Raw genomic sequence first — 21,617 nt, 5'->3', positions numbered from 1 at the left:
TGGGCCCCTGACAGATCTTCTGAATGATAACGCCAAGGAATTTAAAGTGTCTGACTCGCCCTACCTCTGATCCCCGATGAAAACTGGCTCATAGACCTCTGGATTCCTCCTTCTGAAGTCAACAGTCAGTTCCTTGATCCTGTTGATATTGACTGAGAGGTTGTTGTTGTGGCACCACCAAGCCATCTTTTCAATTTGTCATATTTGATTCAGCCAATGTCAATGGCATCATCAACATCTTAAATACGACATCAGAGCTGTGCTTAGCCTCAAATTCACAGGTATAAAGTGAGTAGAGCAGGGACTAAGCACACAGCCCTGAGGTGCCCCCGTGCTGATGGTGATTGTGGAGGAGATGTTGTCGCCAATTCAAACTGACTGGGGTCTGCAAGTAAGGAAACAGAGGATCCACTTTCTCAAGGAGGTATTGAGGACAAGGTCTTGAAACAGACTCGTGATTGCTCCAATTGTTCGGTAGAATTTTACAAAAAATTTGAAAAGTTACTTTCCCCATACCTTTTGGAAATATTTCATGAATCGTTTGAGAAAGGTAATTTACCTTCTTTTTATGAAGCTTCTATTTCTTTAATCCTTAAGATAACCATCTTACTGAATGCTCATTTTATAGACCTATTTCGTGATTAAATATGGATGCTAAGATTCTTTCTAAGATAATGGCTAATCGTTTGGAAAACATTTTATCTAACATTATCTCTAGGCTATAATAATTCGTGAAGCTGAAACATTCATGGTATCTCTATAAATGGGACCATATACAAGATCTCTCCTTATACAGATGATCTTTTAGTTTATATTTCAAATCCTGAAGAACCTATTCCTAATCTTTTGGAATTATTAAATGATTTTGGAAAATTTTCAGGATATAAACTCAATTTAAATAAAAGTGAATTGTTCCATAGAAACCATAGAAACTACAGCACAGAAACAGGCCTTTTGGCCCTTCTTGGCTGTGCTGAACCATTTTCTGCCTAGTCCCACTGACCTGCACACGGACCATATCCCTCCATACACCTCCCATCCATGTATCTGTCCAATTTATTCTTAAATGTTAAAAAAAGAACCCGCATTTACCACCTTATCTGGTAGCTCATTCCATACTCCCACCACTCTGTGTGAAGAAGCCCCCCCTAATGTTCCCTTTAAACTTTTCCCTCCTCACCCTAAACCCATGTCCTCTGGTTTCTTTCTCCCTTGCCTCAGTGGAAAAAGCCTGCTTGCATTCACTCTATCTATACCCATCATAATTTTATATACCTCTATCAAATCTCCCCTCATTCTTCTACGCTCCAGGGAATAAAGTCCAAACCTACTCAACCTTTCTCTGTAACTGAGTTTCTCAAGTCCCGGCAACATCCTTGTACACCTTCTCTGCACTCTTTCAACCTTATTTATATCCTTCCTGTAATTTGGTGACCAAAACTGAACACAATACTCCAGATTCAGCCTCACCAATGCCTTATACAACCTCATCATAACATTCCAGCTCTTATACTCAATACTTTGATTAATAAAGGCCAATGTACCAAAAACTCTCTTTACAACCCTATCTACCTGTGACGCCACTTTTAGGGAATTTTGTATCTGTATTCCCAGATCCCTCTGTTCCACTGCACTCCTCAGTGCCTTACCATTAACCCTGTATGTTCTACAGTGGTTTGTCCTTCCAACGTGCAATACCTCACACTTGTCAGTATTAATCTCCATCTGCCATTTTTTAGCCCATTTTTCCAGCTGGTCCAAGTCCCTCTGCAGGCTCTGAAAACCTTCCTCACTGTCTACTACACCTCCAATCTTTGTATCATCAGCAAACTTGCTGATCCAATTTACCACATTATCATCCAGATCATTGATATAGATGACAAATAACAATGGACCCAGCACTGATCCCTGTGGCACACCACTAGTCACAGGCCTCCACTCAGAGAAGCAATTCTCTACCACCACTCTCTGGCTTCTCCCATCGAGCCAATGTCTAATCCAATTTACCACCTCTCCATGTATACCTAGCGACTGAATTTTCCTAACTAACCTCCCATGCGGGACCTTGTCAAAGGCCTTACTGAAGTCCATGTAGACAATATCCTCTGCCTTCCCTTCATCCACTTTCCTGGTAACCTCCTCGAAAAACTCCAATAGATTGGTCAAACATGACCTACCACGCACAAAGCCATGTTGACTCTCCCTAATAAGTCCCAGTCTACCTAAATGCTTGTAGATTCTGTCTCTTAGTACTCCCTCCAATAAATTACCTACTACCGACGTTAAACTTACTGGCCTATAATTTCCCGGATCACTTTTCGATCCTTTTTTAAACAACGGAACAACACGATCCACTCTCCAATCCTCCAGCATCTCACCTGTAGACAGCGACATTTTAAATATTTCAGCCAGGGCCCCTGCAATTTCAACACTAGTCTCCTTCAAGGTCCGAGGGAACATCCTGTCAGGTCCTGGGGATTGATCCACTTTAATTTTCCTCGAGACAGCAAGGACCTCCTCCTTTTCGATCTGTACAGTTTCCATGATCTCACTACTTGTTTCCCTTAATTCCATAGACTTCATGCCAGTTTCCTTCGTAAACACAGATGTAAAAAACCTATTTAAGATCTCCCCCATTTCCTTTGGTTCCGCACATAGCTGACCGCTCTGATCTTCAAGAGGACCAATTTTATCCCTTACAATCCTTTTGCTCTTAATATACCTGTAAAAGCTCTTTGGATTATCCTTCACTTTGACTGCCAAGGCAACCTCATGTCTTCTTTTAGCCCTCCTGATTTCTTTCTTAAAGTATTTTCTTGCACTTCTTATACTCCTCAAGCACCTTATTTACTCCCTGCTTCCTATGCACATCATACAACTCCGTCTTCTTCTTTATCAGAGTTGCAATATCCCTTGAGAACCTAGGTTCCTTATTCCTATTCACCTTGCCTTTAATCCTGACAGGAACATACAAATTCTGCACTCTCAAAATTTCTGCTTTGAAGGTTTCCCACCTTCCCTTTAAATATTGCTGTTTTTATATATAATGATATTCCATTTAGAATTGTGAATTCTTTTCCATATTTGGGTATTATCATTACAAAAAAAATTAAAGATCTTTATAAAGCTAATGTAGTTCCTTTATTGGACTGTATGAAACAATTATTTTCTAGATGGAATCCTCTTACACTTTCTTTAATAGGTCATATTCATGCCGTGAAAATGATGATTTTACCTAGATTTTTATATATTTTCCAAAATATACCTATTTTTCTAACTCAAAAATTTTTTGATCAAATTGATTCTACTATTTTGTCCTTTATTTGGAATAATAAAAAACCAAGAGTTAATAAGTTTCATTTACAAAAATCCAAAAAAGATGGTGGATTTGCGCTACCAAATTTTAGATTGTATTATTGGGCTGTTAATATTCGACAACTATACTTTTGGTTATATTGGCCTGATAAGAGCCAAAAACCAGCTTGGATTGATTTGGAATTAAAAGCTATTAAACAATTTCATTTAACTTCATTATTAGGAGCACCATTACCTTTACAACTTGCTAAAATTCCCAATTTAAATCTCTACCCTGTTATTTAACAGTCCTTACGGATTTGGTTTCAGTTTCGCAACTCTTATAATTTTAAACAATTTAAATTGCCTAGCCCTGTGTTTTGAAATTTGCTATTTAAACCTTCAATTACTGATCCCATTTTTCTTTTATGGAGAAATAAGGGGATCTGTTCTTTTGCAGATTTGTTTAGTGATGGTCGATTGATGACTTTTGAAGAGTTAATTAGCAAATATTCTCTCTCTCATACATATTTCTTGCAATATTTTTAGGTTAGACATTTTTTACAAAAATATGTTTCTACGTTTTCATATATGCAAGAATCTGATTTGTTGGATACTGTTTTGAATATGAATCCTTTAGTGAGAGGTTCCATTGGTAGAATTTATAATTTATTTTTACTGCAAAAAGATAACCTCTCACTAAAGATTAAGCAAGATTGGGAGAGAGAATTTAATATGACTTTTGTTAATGAAGATTGGTTGCGAGTTCTGAAAATGGTTAATTCTTCTTCAACATGTGCCAATCATTGTTTAATTCAATTTAAAATTGTTCAACGTTATTATTTAACAAAGGAGAGGCTATCAAAAATATTTCCTAATATAGACAACTATTGTTATAGGTGTAAAAATGAAGTAGCTATTTGTCACATATGTTCCGGTCATGTTTCTCATTAAAATCTCTTTGGAAATCTTTATTTTCTACAATTTCTAAAGCTTTGAAAATTAATTTACAGCCTAATACATTGACTGTTCTATTTGGAATAGTTCCACATCATATTCAGGGTATTTCATTTTCAAACCAACATCTAATTGCAATCGCTACATTGTTGGCAAGAAGGGCTATTTTACTGAAGTGGAAAGATACTTCTGCCTCTACACTAACTCAATGGTTTTCCCAAGTAATGTTATGCCTTAGTATGGAAAAAATTAGAAGTAGAACTTTTGATCCCAGATTCGATTTTGAGAGAAGGTGGGGCTCCTTTGCCAAATATTATCATTTAATTTGAATTAATTTATATGGTTTCCTTCCAAATTTATGTTATATAAATGTGATTTGGTTGTTGCTGTTCTTTCTATTATATATATACACACACACATATATATATATACACACACACACACATATATATATATATATATATATACACACACACACATACTACATACATATACATACACACACACATATATACATATATAAATTTTTAAAAATTGTAAGATGTATTGCTCCGGGAGTTGGTTCCCAATGTTTTTTTCTTTTGCAGTTAGTAGGGGTTTTTTGTAGTTAGTTGGGGTTCTCTTTTTTCCTTACATTTTTTTTTCCATTAGCATTAGTTTTTTTTCCTCAGCTTAAATATATATATATATATATATATATATATATACATACATACACACCTACACACACCCACTAATTTGTTGAACTTTTGTATTTTATAGCTGTAGAAGATTATATATCAACAAAAAGATTTTAAAAATGAAAATGAAACTTATTGATTAGTTTTGAACCGATCATAGTATTGAATGCCAAGCTGCAGTCGATAAAGAGCATCCTGATGAATGCATCTTCACTATCCAGACATTCCAGGGTTGAGTGAAGAGACAATGAAGTGGCATCTACCGTGGGCCTGTTGTGTCAGTAGGCAAACTGGAGTGGATCCAAGTTGCACCGCAGGCAGGAGATGATTAGTTTCATCACGAACCTCTCAAAGCACTTCACCACAGTGGATGTAAGCAAGTGCTACTGGATAATAATCATAGAGGCTGGTTACCATGTTCTTCTTAGGCACCAGTATAATTGAAGCCTGCCTGAAGCAGGTGGGAACCCCAGACTGCCGAAGCAAGAGGTTAAAGTTCTCAGTGAACACTCCAGCCAGTTGATCAGCACAGGTCTTTAGTATTCAGCCAGTTACCCCGTCTGGACTGGATGATTTCCATGGGTTCAGATGCTCTCATATCGGCTGCAGAGACAGATATCACAGGGTCATCAGGACTGTGGGAAGTTGCTAAGGTGCCTCCATGTTTTGATGGTCAAAGCAGGCATAAAAGGCATCGAGCTCAACCGGGAGTGAAACCATGTCACTTTGTAGGAGATGATAGCTTTCAAACCCTGCCACAGATGTTGAACATCCTTCAGTAGTTAAGTTTGTTCCAGAATAGCCACTTCAAATGTCAGATAGAGGTCATATCTGAAGCTCTTGTGTTTTTTGGTTGCCAGACCCGACTACCACTGTTCTGGCCTTCAGCAGATTGTGGATCTCATGGTTCATACAGGGTTTCTAGTTGGGGAAGACAATGATTTTGTGGGGACACACTCATCCACAACTGTTTTTATAAAATCCTTGACATCCATAGCGTTCAGATTCTCTGAGGAGTCCTTGAACATGGCCTAGTCCACCATCTTTAAAGTAATTCCATAGCTACTCCTGTGCCTCCCGCTACCACCTTTGTTGTCCTTCCACCTGGAGTTTTATTCTTTTAGCCTCTGATTGCACGCAGGTAGAGAGAGACTGATCAGATTCCCTGAAATATGGTCTAGGGATTAGACCATAAGACACGGAGCAGAAGCAGGCCATTTGGCCCATCGAGTCTGCTCTGCCATTCAATCATGGGCTGATCCAATTCTTCCAGTCATCCCCATTCCCCTGCCTTCTCCCCATACCCTGTGATGCCCTGGCCAGACAAGAACGTATCTATCTTTGCCTTAACTGCACCCAATGACTTGGCCTCCACAGCCACTCATGGCAACAAATTCCACAGATTTACCACCCTCTGGCTAAAGTAAGTTCTCCGCATCTCTGTTGTAAATAGACATCCTTCAGCCCTGACGTCGTGCCCTCTAATGCGAGACTCCCCTACCATGGGAAATAACTTTGCCATATCTAATCTGTTCAGGCCTCTTAACTTTTATAATGTTTCTATGAGATTCTCCCTCATTCTCCCGAACTCCAGAGAATACAGCCCAAGAGCTGCCAGACATTCCTCATACGGTAACCCTTTCATTCCTGGAATTATTCTCATGAATCTCCTCTGATCCCTCTCCAATGTCAGTATAACCTTTCTAAAATAAGGAGCCCAAAACTGCACACAATATTCCAAGTGTGGTCTCACGAGTGCCTTATAAAACCTCAACATCATATCCCTGCTCTTAGGTATAGAATATACCTCTAGAAATGAATCCCAACATTGCATTTGCCTTCTTCACCACCAATTCAACTTGGAGGCTAACCTTCAGAGGATCCTGTACAAGGACTCCCAAGTCCCTTTGCATCTCTGCAGTTTGAATCTACTCTCCATCTAAATTAATAGTCTGCCGTGTATTTCTTCCACCAAAGTGCATGACAATACACTTCCCAACATTGTATTTCATTTGCCACTTCTTTGCCCATTCTCCTAAACTATCTAAGTCTTTCTGCAGGCTCTCTGTTTCCTCAACACTACCCACTCCTCCACCTATCTTTGTATCATTGGCAAATTTAGCCACAAATCCAAATCATTGACACGCATCATAAAATGCAGCAGTCTGAACACAGACCCCTGTGGAACTCCACTGGTAGATGGCAGCCAGCCAGAATAGGATCCCTTTATTCCCACTCTCTGTTTTCTGCCGATCAGCCAATGCTCCACCCATGCTAGTAACTTCCCAGTAATTCCATGGGCTCTTATCTTGCTAAGCAGCCTCATGTGTGGCACCTTGTCAAAGGCCTTCTGAAAATCCAAGTACACCACATCTACTGCATCTCCTTTGTCTACCCTGCTTGTAATTTCCTCAAAAAATTGCAGTAGGTTAGGCAGGCAGGGTTTTCCTTTCAGGAAATCATGCTGGCTTTGGCCTATTTTATCATGTGGCTCCAGGTACCCCGTAATCTCATCCCTAGCAATCGATTCCAACAACTTCCCAACCACTGATGTCAGGCTAATAGGTCTATAATTTCCTTTCTGCTGCCTCCCACCCTTCTTAAATAGTGGAGTAACATTTGCAATTTTCCATTCGTCCGGTAAAATGCCAGAATCTATCGATTCTTGAAAGATCATTAAGGCCTACGCAATCTCTGCAGCTAATTTCTTCAAAACCTGAGGGTGCATTCCATCAGGTCCAAGAGATTTATCCACCCTCAGACCATTAAGCTTCCTGAGCACCTCCTTAGTTGTAATTTTCACTGCACATACTTCACTTCCTTGGTACTCTGAATGTGCGGTATACTGCAGATGTCTTCCACTACGAAGACTGATGCAAAATACACATTCAGTTCCTCTGCCATCTCTGCGTCTCTCATTACAACATCTCCAGCGTCATTTTGTATTGTTCCTATATCTACCACCAATGGTCGAACGGTAAGCATTTCTAATCATGGTATAATAGCAGTCGAATGTGTTGGAACTCCTTGTGCTGAAGGTGACATATTGATGATAATTGGACAGAGATTTCTTCAAATGAGCCTGTTTGAAGTCCCCAGCAATGATCTGAAATGCATCAGCTCAGGCTGCTTCTTGTTCACTGATCACAGCACTCAGTACATGAAGTGCTGGCGTGGCATCGGGCTTGGCAGTATGTAAGCTCATAGAGGAGAACTGTCTTCGTAAGCAGAACGGTTCACACTTAATCATTAAATGTTGCAATTTGGGGAAACAAGAGTACTACATCCAAGCACCATTTTATGTGTTTATCATGAAACACAGAACCCCACCTTTTGCCTTCTCCAGAATCAGCAGTCCAGTACATCCAGTCTATTGAAAAGCCCTCATTTCTTACCAACATATCTGGCTTGCCTGAGGTTAGCCATGTCTCTGTGAAACAGAAGGCAGCAATCCCTCATTTCTCTCCAATTCAATCGTCTTGCCCTTTGGACCTCAATTTTGTTCTCCAGTGACCTTTACATTTCCTAACAAGATACTGGGTAGAGGAAGTGTCATACTCCAATGTTTTAGTCTGACTTGGAGCCTTCTCCTCCTCCTTTCTTCCAGCTGTGGTGATATACCTTCATCTGCATAAAGGTGTCAAACCTGCATTCTTGATAGTTAAGTTTTTCAGAAGATTGTGAAATCATTAAGACAGTTTAGAAGTACATAACTTAAACGGAAATTACAGGCCACAGAGTGCAGTGGGGGTATTTCAGGAGAAGTACATTTAGAAATTTTAAAGCCTTCCAGCAAAGCATAGCTGTGTTTCACCAACACCATTTTGAACTCCTTCCCAACTTGTAGCAAATACTGAGAATGAATTCTTTACATAAAGGATCCAAGACTGGTTCTCCATGATAAACATCACCAGGCTGCTTGTCTCAGATAAAACACAAATTAGGCAATGGGTTTGCATAAGAGTCAGCTACCCAAGTCGATTGTTTAATCACTATCATTCATTCATTACGTGCCATGTCACATGATGTGTGGGTGATCATGTTATTTCCATGATCATGATTGTTCTTGGCTATTTTTTCTGAAGAAGTGGTTTGCCATTGCCTTCTTCTGGGCAGTGTCTTTACAAGATGAGTGAACCCAGCCATTATCAACACTTTTCAGAGGTTGTCTGCCTGGCATTAGTGGTCGCATAACCAGGACTTACGATATGCACCACCTGCTCATATGAACATCCACTACCTGCTCCCGTGGCTTCACATGACACTGATCAGGGGGCTAAACAAGCCCTACACCTTGCCAAAGGTAACACGCAGGCTAGCGGAGCGAAGGAGCACTTTACACCTCCTTCGGTAGAGACACATCTCCAACTCACCACCTGCAATGACCATAATGCAACCTCGAAGTATAACCTACTGAATAACTATTCAACAACGTTTAGCTCCACAGAACAAATATTATTGCTGTGTGCTACATCAGCCCAAAACATGGCTTCTACCTGCTTCATGTGACTAGAACATACAATATGAGGGCTTCTCAATTCACTCAATGGACTGTATGGATTCCCCAGGCAAAGCAATAGGTGGAGGGCTCTGCTTCACGGTGCTTAGACACGAGGGTCCTGACAAGTTCCAGCTCAATCAGCTTGTAAAAATATCAAACACAGAAATGTTAACCATGCTACCCGCCACAGGAGTTCAATTTAGCTATCCTGATGGCAGTCTACATCCCACGCCAGGTGGCCGTGAACCCTGCACTCAATCAACTGTGGAAAGCAGCCTAGAAATAGCATACACTGAGGCACTCTTCATTAGATTAGATTAGATTATGAGGACATGCAGTCCTCTTTTATTGTCATTTAGTAATGCATGCATTAAGAAATGATACAATATTCCTCCAGTGTGATATCACAAAACACAGGACAGACCATGACTGAAAAAACTAACAAAACCACATAATTATAACATATAGTTACAACAGTGCAACAATACCATAACTTGATGAAGAACAGGCGATGGCACAGTAAAAAAAAGTTCAAAGTCTCTCGAATGTCCCACATCTCAGGCAGACGGGAGAAGGAAGAAAACTCTCCCCGCCATGCCCGACCACAGTCCGACTCTGAGTCGTCCGAAAACTTCGAGCTTCCGATCAGCCCTCCGACACAAAGTACCAAGCACCATCTCTATCCGAACGATTCGACCTCAGTCTCAGTCACCACCAGCCGGGGATTTTGAGGCCTTCCCTCCGGAAGATTCTCGATCGCCCTGTAACAGCGGCAGCAAACCGGCATTTTAGAAATTTCTCCAGATGTTCGTCTGTGCTCTCTGCAGGTAACTTCAATCAGGTCAACTTCAAGAATGTGCTACAAAACACAAACAGCGTGTCTCCTGTCCCACCAAGAGGGCAAACACCCTTGACCATTGCTAAACAACCAAAGATGCTTATCAAGCCACCACCCACCCACACTTTTGGAAATCAGACCTTACCTCCACGTACAAACAAATTGAACACGAGGACATGGCACTGAAAGTTCAACAGTGCTGACCTGAGGAAATACAGTAGATGAGATTCTACTTGACTGCAGTCTGTATACAGGTCCATGTTCAAAGACTCACCAACTAGCCTAAATGAGCATGTTGCCATCTTGATGGACTTCAACAAAAGTATGTAGAGGACTGTGTACTAAAGAGGGCGATCTGATTGTTCCCAAACAGGAAACCATGGATAAACCTGGAGGACAACTTTGTACTTAAGTCTAAGATTACAGTGTTCAAATATGATTACCTTGATATTTATAAGAAATCAAAATGTGAACTCTGTAAAGCTGTCAGGGACACCAAGGAAAAAATACCAGTTTAAAATGAAGTCTTTGACCAGCCATCAGTTATGTCAGGGCTGACATGCTATAATGAGCTACAAGACAGAGTCAGGCAGCATTGCCCACAACAGTACATCCCATCCCGGTGATTTTAATTAATTCTATGCAGATTTTTGACACAAGGAAATTGGAATGTCATCATCCACCCCAACAGCCTTCAAAGCACCTGAACCTACAGCCACCAATGCAGAAATGTTACGATTCTGTAACATAGCAGCAGCAAGAGATGACAAATTGAGTTGGGTTTTAATATTAAAACCACTATATTTATTAACATCTACTCAAAAATATAGAAAATTAAATAAACTACTTTCTTAAACAGAAGTTAACAGTGTTATGCGTCTATAGCTCCCTTACAGTCAAACCCGTTCTTAACAAATCTTACTGAAGCACAGTCTTAAAGTGGCAGTTCAGAGAGTCCCAGTAATTCACGAAATAGGTGAGAGGAGAGACTTGTGGATTCACAGTGCAGCGACGAGGCGATCACGATGAATTCCAAAGATTCCACGGCTAGCGAACGAAGAAACGGTTACCGATAATCCCAGCCGAGAAATGCTGTTCCAACGACCACGAAGAGCGATTTCACAAAGTGACTGTCACAAAATCCACACTCATGGATCATATGAAGGACAGATACGTCTCCACAATGCACAGTGTGCCGCTGATTAACCCAATCCTTTGGGTATGGGTAAGCATTAGACTTTACCCTTCTTGATCATGAGCTGTTCCTTGACAGCTCGAAGTCTACAATCTTCACTCTCTCTCTCTCTTTCCTTCAACTCCTCCTCAGCACTATGTCCAAATTTCTTTTATACCATCAGCATATGTCATAAGGTAACGCTCACAGAAACGAAACTGTGGACTCCCAGTAAAATGAAACTGGCGACATGTAATGCTCACAGTAAACGAAACTATGGACTCCCAGGAAAACAAAAATGTGGACACGTAACAGAAACAAGATCAGTTTTCTGGAGAGTGAACCCTGAAAGCATCTGGCTCAGCTAGTGTCCCCGGCAACGTCCTCAGACCCTATGTAGATTGCCCAGCAAGTATATCTGCACACATTTTTAAACTTCACCTGCTTCAATATTGTTAAGAGTGACTTTTGGGGTTTAGCAGATAGTTTTAGTGACCAAACTTCAAATCTGGATATAGATTATAGATTTAATTTAAAAGACAGCTCTGAACAATAGATTCATCAAAGCCTTGAATTACTGACCAGACAATGCTGATTAAAATTAATTTTGATAGGTGTGGTTCAAGTGTGAATCAGGAAGTTTGAAGTTTGTGTGCATTTCCAAGAAAGCATTGTGGATACATTGTAAATATGGAAGTGTCCTTTGATGTTTAGCACATAAAATAACAGGTAGTGTTGAGCCAGCCAGACCTGTCCACCAAAAGAGTCTCAAAACGATGCCTGCTCTATCTTGTTTTGTCAAATAAAGAGGCTGCTTCATATCTACCAGTACTTTTTTCCCGCGACTTTATTCATGCAACATTTGGGGTCAGGAGTGGGATATATTTGCATCAAAGTGAGCAAAGTGAAAATACTCTTGGATTTATAATTTAAAAAAAGCAGGTAAAAGTCACGGCAGACGTGCAATCTCTCACCTCATCAGCACCCGATCTGACTGTCAGTCAGATCATAGAGCTGCTGAAGGTGGTTTCTAGGGCAGAAAAAGATGTCACAGCGGCCCCCCACTGCCAGCACCCTTATCCCACAGTTGTATACAACAGCATTGTTAGGGGGCTAGCAATGCTATATGTTAGTTGTCACAGGAGCATCAGTATCAACAACTGACCTACCCTTGCCAACAACTTGACAGGCTATTAATATTACAGGTGCAAGAGGAAAAACATTGAAAACAGAAAGAAGCAAGTCACAGATACTCGAAATCAGCAGGGTGCAGGCTCCACTGTACTTCTGGGTCTGTCCAAATAACAAGGGTGCTATCCTTGGAAAGAACATCTCAAAGGAAGTAATGGCCATTACAGGTTGAGGAAAGGGAGAAATAATATGGACAAGTGAACACGTACAACCGGAGTACACAACATGGTCAGCGTAATCACAGCAGCTTCGATCATCAGGGACTGGAGCCAGAATGATGTCCATGGGTTACTGTCAGCAGTTCCCAGGAGTGTGGGCTGGACACAAGCAAGAGTGGAGTCGAGTAAAGATACACCCAGTTAAAATAAAAGGGGGCTTGCATAAATCCAGTAAGACGCAGGAAGATTGTTCCCGATGTTGGGCAAGTCCAGAATGAGGGGTCACAGTTTGAGGATAAAGGGGAAACCTTTTAGGACCGAGATGAGGAAAAACTTCTTCACACAGAGAGTGGTGAATCTGTGGAATTCTCTGCCACAGGAAACAGTTCATTTAAGAGGGAGTTAGATAAGGCCCTTGTGGCTAAAGGGATCGGGGGGTATGGAGAGAAGGCAGGTATAGGGTTCTGAGTTGGATGATCAGCCATGATCGTACTGAATGGTGGTACAGGCTCGAAGGGCCAAATGGTCTACTCCTGCACCTATTTTCTACGTTTCTATGTTTCTATGTAAGCAGTATCCTATAAAAACTGAACCACTGACAGTTGTTCACAAGTCAGTAACAATAGTGGAATGAATCCCATGAGCACCATCCTAACAGAGGGGGGAGACACACAAGAGCCAAGTAGAAATAGGAAGAAGATACCAGTGTGAAGGAACAACCTCTGGAAGGGGAAGAACAGGATTTTTTTTAAAAAAACGGATGGGTCTTGGAGTTTCATAGACAGTAAGCCACGGACTGGGTGAGCCATGGTGAAGCAAACTGGTGACAAATTAGATTCAGGAGCACTCCCGGGGGGCTTCTCAGTCCAGGTGGCAGAGCCGGTGGCCCTGATAGAAGCACTACCCTACAGTAAAGGCAGACGAACAAATATACAGGTGTGCGCCGCTTAACGTCCATTCGGACAACGTCCAATCGCATATACGTCCATAGTCCTGATCGGAGAACGTGACATAGCAGACATAACCAATCTCGTGTATCGCGTGTTTCTTGAGTGAAGTAGCATTATCTCTCTGTTTAATTTTATTTTGAAAATATTACCGTAAAGTGCATCATGGGTTCCAAATGCAGGTTATTCAACCTGAAACTCTTCCAGTGGAACACTATGGGGAAGTTGAGAACAGTGATGTGGACAATCCTGATCATCTTTGATAAATTGTGTGTGATATAGGCTAAGAAAGTGTTTACATAAAAGTTTAAAAAGTGAAAAAAAATAAAAAGGTTAAAATGAAATTAAAAATTATAGTGTATGTATTATAGTGTACAGTATACAGTTTTAGTGCAAGTTCTTGGCTATTTAGTCAATACAGGTACACTACAGAACTCCATATAGGTTTGCTAAGTATATAATATGGTGTTTGCACAACGTCCAAATCATATAACGTCCAATTTCACAGAATGTATCGTGGACATTAAGCGACGCATACACAGACAGCCGGTATGCCGTCAGGGTGAGCGTGATTATCTGATGGCATTGGCACGACGAGCATATGGGCAGGTATTCAGCACGGGTACCTAATACAACAACAGCTGGAAGCAGTGAGCCTGACAGCAGAGGTGGCAGCAATTAAAGTAAAAGCTCACCAGAAAGGGGAGAGTAAGGAGCAGAAAGGAAATGAGTGGGCAGACATCAATGTGAAGAAAACAGAGGAACAAGAGGCAATTGAAATTACAAGTGTGCAGGAAGAAATGACTTAAAACAGTTTAATAAAAAAAATATATAGAGGAGAAAGGGAGAAAAGGGACCAGATAGGATCTGGACCCATGGGGTGGAAGGAGTTGCAGTGGCCCCACCATGCATTAGGAAGATCCTCCTGATGTCATACCAGAGGGTGATACATCAGGGAAGACAGAGCATGATCACAAGACTTTGGCTAGACTAGTGGTGGCTAGGGATGGTTGGGGACGTTGAGAAGCTCTGCTACTGTAGTACCACTTATGCCCAGTATAACTCTGGTAAGGGCTTAAAGCCACAGCTGACAAACTAGCCATGGCCAAGGGGACCCTGGGATAACATCCAGATGGACTTCACAGGGCCCCTGCCAAACAGCAGTTGTCTAGTAGTTATAGATCACATCATCCAGCGGGTAAAGGCTTTCCCAACAAGGATCAACACCAATTCTAGTTCAAGAAATCCTCCCAAGGTGGGAAACCCCAGTCCAGGTGGACTCAGATCAAGGAGCACATTTCACAGGGAAAGTGATTAGGGAAATATGCTGACTCTTAGGGAATCAACAATAGTTCTACATACCCTACCACCCTCAGAGTTCAGGAATAGGAGAAAGGATGCCTTACAATCAAGAATGCCTTAGCCAAAGCTATAGCTGAGATGGGAAAGACATGGGTTAATGTACTACCAGGAATTCTGATGAGATTGCGAGCAACCCCAAACCGCACGCTGGGTCTCAGTCCCCTACGAATTACTGATAGGGCAAGCCATGTGACTCTCTGATGGGGTAATTATAGGTTGCAGTGAGCTTGGGACTTTCAGGGATAGAATGACAGTATGCGAAGGACCTTTGTAACCAACTTAATATGTTAAAGGGCCAAGCAAAACAACAGCAGCACATTGCTGATCAGAGAGAGAGAGCCAGATGGAAAGGAGATAGCAGGGTGACCAAGACATGGTGAGGGTGCTGCCAGAAAAGAGCAGGGCTTGCTCCCAGATGAATGGGACCACAGACAGCACTTTTAACAAGTGACACTTGCGCCTGTGTGCAGACTCGGCGAGGTAGTCAGAGGAAACACTGGACTCGGGTTACACTGTACGACTCATCTTCACATTGCCCCCAGAGAGAGCCGGGGAATCAAGTGTACCCAGTAAACATGTAGTTACAGAGAACCTAAGAGATGAACATCAGCCGACCACACCAGACCTGCTCACAGTTAATGGAAACACACCCACAGGAAACGGGAAGGTGACCACAGGACACAGAGTTAAAGCAGAGACATCAGGTTCCATAACTTTGATGGCATGGCAACCTGAGAAAGATTGCACATGGCCTCTGAAGGCAGTCATCCCAAGGCTGAATGCAGGCGAGCTAGCCCCTTTCAGTGGCTGGGGTCAGCGATCAACTGGACAATTCGGAAGTTAGTGCCATGAGGGAGAGGTCCTTGCAGTCATTCAAATAGAGCCCACCCCAGCCCCTTCCTGTGCATTAATGAGAGGACCCTTGAGCTTGATGAACTTAACTTGCTGGTGCCTCTGGAAAGAGAGTGAAGGGGTGAAGACAAGAAATTTGATTAAGCTGTAACCAGCCAATGGGGAAAGAGCCAAAAGGCATACAAACAAAGCTACATTTCTAAAGACTGTTGTTCAAATTTCTGGAACAATCACTCTGCTTAGCATTTTGTAGGTACCATTAGGGAAGATAGGCTAGAGGTAAATGCACATAATGTAATTGAGGGAATTCCATGGCAGGGCATTTCTGCTGCCCTATTTGAGTTTGGCCTTTCTGCTACAAATTTATTTTTGTCCAGGACGGCCAAGAGCAGGGACTGCTAGAGCGATTTTTGGGTTTTGAACATTTAGTAAATAACTTCAGCCACCGATCTTCAATTCTGAATATAGATTGTAGATTTAAATTTAAAGTGCAGCTCCCAGACTGGACAATGATGATCAGAATTCATTTAGACATCTGTGGTGTGAGTGTGATTTCAGAGATGTGAAGTTTATGTGTAGTTTCAAAGAAAGCATTGTGGATATATTGTAAATATGGGATTGTCCTTTAATGTTTGCCACACAAAATATCAGGTAGCATTAGGCCAGTCAGACGTTTCCACTGAAGGACTATCAATATGATGCTTGCTGTACCTTGTTTAGTCAAATAAAGAGGCTGCTTCATTTCTACCAGTACTTTTCTCCAGTGACTTAATTTATGCAACAAATAGAAGATTCCCACTTGCTTAAGGGCATGACTATCATCCAGCTATTGAATAAACCAAGTAATATACTTCAATGTCTATGCCCGGTAGCTTTGGCTTCCATCATGGGTGCTTCAAAAAGCTGGTCATGGCATATATTGACTCCAGCCTCCAAGACAACCTTGACCTACTGCAACTTACCTGTTACTGAATCTGGTCTACAGTGCATGGCAATTCCCTACATATCTCTGGAGCATCTGGACCATAAAAACACCAACATTTGACTATTGTTTATTAACTACAGCTTCAACTTCAATACTATCATTCCAAACAAACTGATCTCCAAACTGCGAGACTGAGACACCTCCTCTCATTGCAGCCGAATACTTTGACTTCCCAACCAACAGACTGCAATCAATACAGATAGGTATCAACACCTCAATCACGATTATCAACACTAGTTCCCCTCAAGTGTGTGTCCTCAGCCCCCTATTATAATCCCCATACACTCAAGACTGTGTGGCCAGATACTCCTCCGACTCCATATACAAGTTTACAGATGATACAGCCATAGTGGGCTGTATCTCATAATAATGGAGTACAGGAAAAGGAGTGAGAGAGAGAGCCTATGGCATGATGTCACAAGAACAACCTTTACCTCAGTGCCAGGAAAACAAAATAGCCGGTCATTGAGTTCATGAAGGGGGACAGTGCACATGCTCCTGTTTAATTCAATGGTGCTGAAGTTGAGAAAGTTGAGAGCTTCATATTCCTAGGAGAGAACATCACCAATAACCTTTTTTTTAATCCAACCACATAAATACTACAGTCAAGAGTGCACACCAACATCACTACTTCCTCAGGAGCCCAAAAACATATGGCACATCTCCTTTGACCCTCACCAGTTTTAGAAAGCATCCAATCCAGATACATCATGGCTCTATAAGACAACTGTTCTGCCTGTGACCAAAGGAGACTACAGAGAGTTGAAAACACAATTCAGCACATCATGGAAGCCAGCCTCCACTCCATGGACTCTCTACCTTGGTAAAGCTAACAGCATAATCAAATATACCCCTACCCTGGACATTCATTTTTCCCCCCCTCCCATCAGGCAGAAGATACAAAAGTCTGAAAGCATGCATCTATCCCATTGTTATAAGACAATATACAATTACCTAATATGCTAACTTAACTCGACCTCAGTCTTCCTTGTAATGGCCTTGCACTTAACTGCACTGTACTTTCTCTCTAATTGCAACACTCTTCTGCACTCCTGGTTTACCTTGTATTGTTGTACTGCTGTAATGAATTGATGTACAGTGTACAGGTTTTTCATTACACCACAGTACATTTTGACAATAATAAACTAATTTATCAATTAAAATCTGAAGACATCTCTTCACTATGACATTACTAACTTGCATTTATGTTACATAAGGAGGTATTTTGTGCAAAAAAGCTCCATACAAGATTAAACAAGATGAAAAAGCTGACAATTTCATAGAAAAAGATGTTAGGACATGTACCAAAACCTTAGTTAAGGGTTAGATATGAAAATGCATTTTAAGAGTGGAGTCATAAGACAACATAGGTAATCCTGAAGTCAAAATCCAGACAACAAAAACCTGACAGCTATGTTGCAAAATGCACAAGAATGCAGAGTTAGCAGAACAGATCCAGCAACTGGGCCAGATAGGTTCTAGGGATGGGGGTGGGAGGAAGGGTTTGAGGCCACAGAGGGGCCTGAGCCCATGGAAATAGATTGGGAGCCTATGGAGATTAACTCTGTGGAGTTGATGGACAAGAGGAAGAGTCTGGGTAGAAAGACTCAGGTTTATGAAGATGAAAGATGGAAAACCATTCAGGCGACACAGAAATAAATCTAGGCCAAACAATAGTATAGTTGAAATTTTACTAGAAATCTCATTAGCCACTAGAGGCCAATAAAAAGCACTCCATGCTTTGGAGTTTGTGAACATCAATGTCTGCCTATTGCCAGTCAGCAGTATCTGTGGTGCTTATGTGCCAGTCTATTCAAATTAATCGGAAATTTAACCAGCATCATCCTTACTCGAGTGCAAATGAGTAGGACAATCAGATGAGTTATTGCAGTGCCTGCAGCTGCTTATTTAACAAATGAGGATTCAGGCAAATTAAAATTTATAATGCACTATTCACATTAAACAATTCATTCTATAAACAAGCATCTTTATACAACTGGGAAGTATTTAAATTTTAAACACATTAGAGTTGGTTAACACAGGGGAAGGTCCAGATTAACAGCTTGTTTGACTGCTGCAGTTCTCATTCTACAGCAGCTACAGACCCACAAACCTCAAAAAGAGCATGAATTCTGGTCGATTTTGTTTCCGAAACACAAATCTGTGTAAAAATTATAGGTTTTAGACACATCCTTATGGGATGCCAGCTATATCACATCTGTGATGAATGCAGCCTCTCCTATATTTTGAGATACACAGATATGCATACATTTCAACACTGTTCAGTTTATTCTTGCATCAGTACTAGCTCTCCCCCAAAACTATTAGCGATGCTACTTCTCAATGCTTACTCTGTAGGGGGTTTAAATTTAGTCTCCTATCAAATGTCACGGTTTATTTGGTTTCAACAGTAGTTACTTTGTGTGGAAACTCTTCAAGTTTCTCAATTTAAATCAAAATATCCTTTTTCATTTGTTACTTACTTACTGTGCAATCTGATGCTTAACAATGTCCCTGATGGACCCATACTGCACTTTTACTGTACTGTAACATTTTATTCTGCCGTGTTTATATTTTACCTTGTACCTCCTCAATACACTGTCACAATCAATTGATATGTATGGACAGTAAGACAAGGTTTTCAAAACAATTTAGTATCCATTAACATGCTTTCTTTTGGCAAAACAAGAATTCAGTTTTACAATTTTGTTTGGAAAGTCAGAATGGTCCAGTGAACAAATGCAACATTTCAAGCTTCCTTTCTACTTCAATATTCTTTCTACAATGGAGTGTCTAAATGTTCAATTGTCCTGTATCTCCTGACGGAAGAACTAATAAAGCAAGAAATGCCAAAGATTCTAATATCACAAGTGTTTTAGTACATGATATTAATGGGCAAACACATTAAAAAAAAACTTACTATGTCCATAACAGTCAAAACTAAACTTGAAGAAACAGAAATACGTTTTTTTTATTTTGAACGCACTCGAATTCGAAAATCAATTAATCAGGATTTGCTGAACCTGTCAATTATACCAACAGGGCATCGTGTTTTTGCCATTAATAAGTGGACTGGTAACACGCTTTCATTTTATAAGTTTGCGAAGACATCGGAAAAATTTGTACGATGCCTATGATCAAATCCTAAAGCTATTTTCTTTCGGTTTGATACAAAATTCTCCATGAATATTTTCTGATCAAAACTGCATTATTGTTCGGTGATGGTTTGTCTTGTTTCAATCATTGAACTCCATTTGGATGTCCTCACAACAATTGCAGGATTGGACGTTTATAGGTTTACGATCTATTTGCTATGCTTAGCAAACAGGAAGACTAAACACTGCAGCTAAAAATAGTGTTTCTTTGTATTCTGTGTATAAAAAGAGCAGATACAGTACATTCAGCGCTTCGGTGTTTCAGATGGAAAAAGTGAAGATATGGAAGGGAACCTTCTTACAATCAAGCCGTTCGAAATCACCCTCTGGTCGGTACGTTTGCACAGCTTTATCAACCAATGAAAGGGAGGGAAGGCACGAGTTTGTTCCAGCCTATATTGCTAGCGACCATACAAAGACAAGAAAACTCTTCAAAACACACAAAATTTTAACAGGAGTTCAGCTGGTCAGTTCTGGGAGTGTATATTCCAACACGTGCCATTCTGGGCCACAAGGAATTTGTGTATTTTAAAACGTCTTTTAAAATGATGCAAGGGTGATGGGAAGGGGGAGGGGCAATGGATAATTTACTAAAACGGAATACAAATAAAATACAAGATCAGCCAAGTACTTGCTAGCACCCAAGTAGGGCAGCCCAAGAAGAAGAAACCTCTGTCGACTGTGCATTGTTTGTTGTGAGTGTTCACCGGGAACCGTACAGTGCAGCTCATCTGTTATCTGCTTATGTCTATAAGAATGTGAACACAAACTCAGCACACTACGGATTATTCCCCGAGTCTTACCTTGGAATCGGAAGACAAGTGTTGTCGTCGGACTGAAGGTGGGAAAACGAGGTGGCGAAGAGTGGGATTAAAAATAAACCTAAGCGTTTGAAAGCCTCGTCAGACTGTCCCTCTCGGTGTCCAACAGTCGAGCCCGTGCTGCTGGTGAATGTCCAGCTGAAGCTCGAGCCTCTGCTCTCCGGCTGCCTGGCTCACGCGAGCGGTGGTGTCCGGTTCCTGCGGGCTATTGCGCTCCACGTCCAGTGTCCTATCGGGCTACTTGATCCCACTCTCAAGTGAAGGCAGTGTTGCTAAGGAAGGTCAGGTTCCTGGGCAATGCGACAGTCTCCTGCCGCTCTCTGTATTTACAGCCCCATTTCTAGCCTGGCAAGGTGCCGTACATTTATCTGTCTCCCTCTGACAGCTCCATCTGGTTTTCCGCATGCATTTGAATGAAGTGCAAAGTGTAGTACCAGTAACATGCGCAAAGGCATTGAAAAGGGGCGTAGCTTTGCAATTAACTCGCCCTGGGTTCCGCTACGCTGATTACGTCAGCGGCTGCTGCCCGTTTTTTGGCAGGTAAGTCGTCTATTTATGTGTAAATACGAACACTCTGTGGTGAAACCTCAAGATCGTCATGTTGTACTATAATTTTGCCAGGATAATGTGTTTTGATGAAGAATGCTAAATAAACGTTGATTAATTGCCGCACCCAAAGAATTAGGATTGGGGTGTAAATTC

General features: G+C 41.2%; 1 protein-coding gene across 1 annotated transcript in view; it reads right to left on the bottom strand.

Moving 5' to 3' along the window:
* The window catches only part of pde4ba (phosphodiesterase 4B, cAMP-specific a), a 620,756-nt gene extending 599,452 nt beyond the window's left edge, over positions 1-21,304 (bottom strand). The window contains exon 1 of the mRNA XM_063064159.1: positions 20,898-21,304. The gene's annotated coding sequence lies outside the window, so the exon portion shown is untranslated. The remainder of the gene's footprint in view (positions 1-20,897) is intronic.
* Between the last annotated feature and the right edge of the window lie 313 nt (positions 21,305-21,617).

Source organism: Mobula hypostoma, chromosome 12 (assembly GCF_963921235.1).
Source record: "Mobula hypostoma chromosome 12, sMobHyp1.1, whole genome shotgun sequence".
Lineage (NCBI taxonomy): Eukaryota > Metazoa > Chordata > Chondrichthyes > Myliobatiformes > Myliobatidae > Mobula > Mobula hypostoma.
This window is presented reverse-complemented; position numbering and strand designations above follow the sequence as displayed.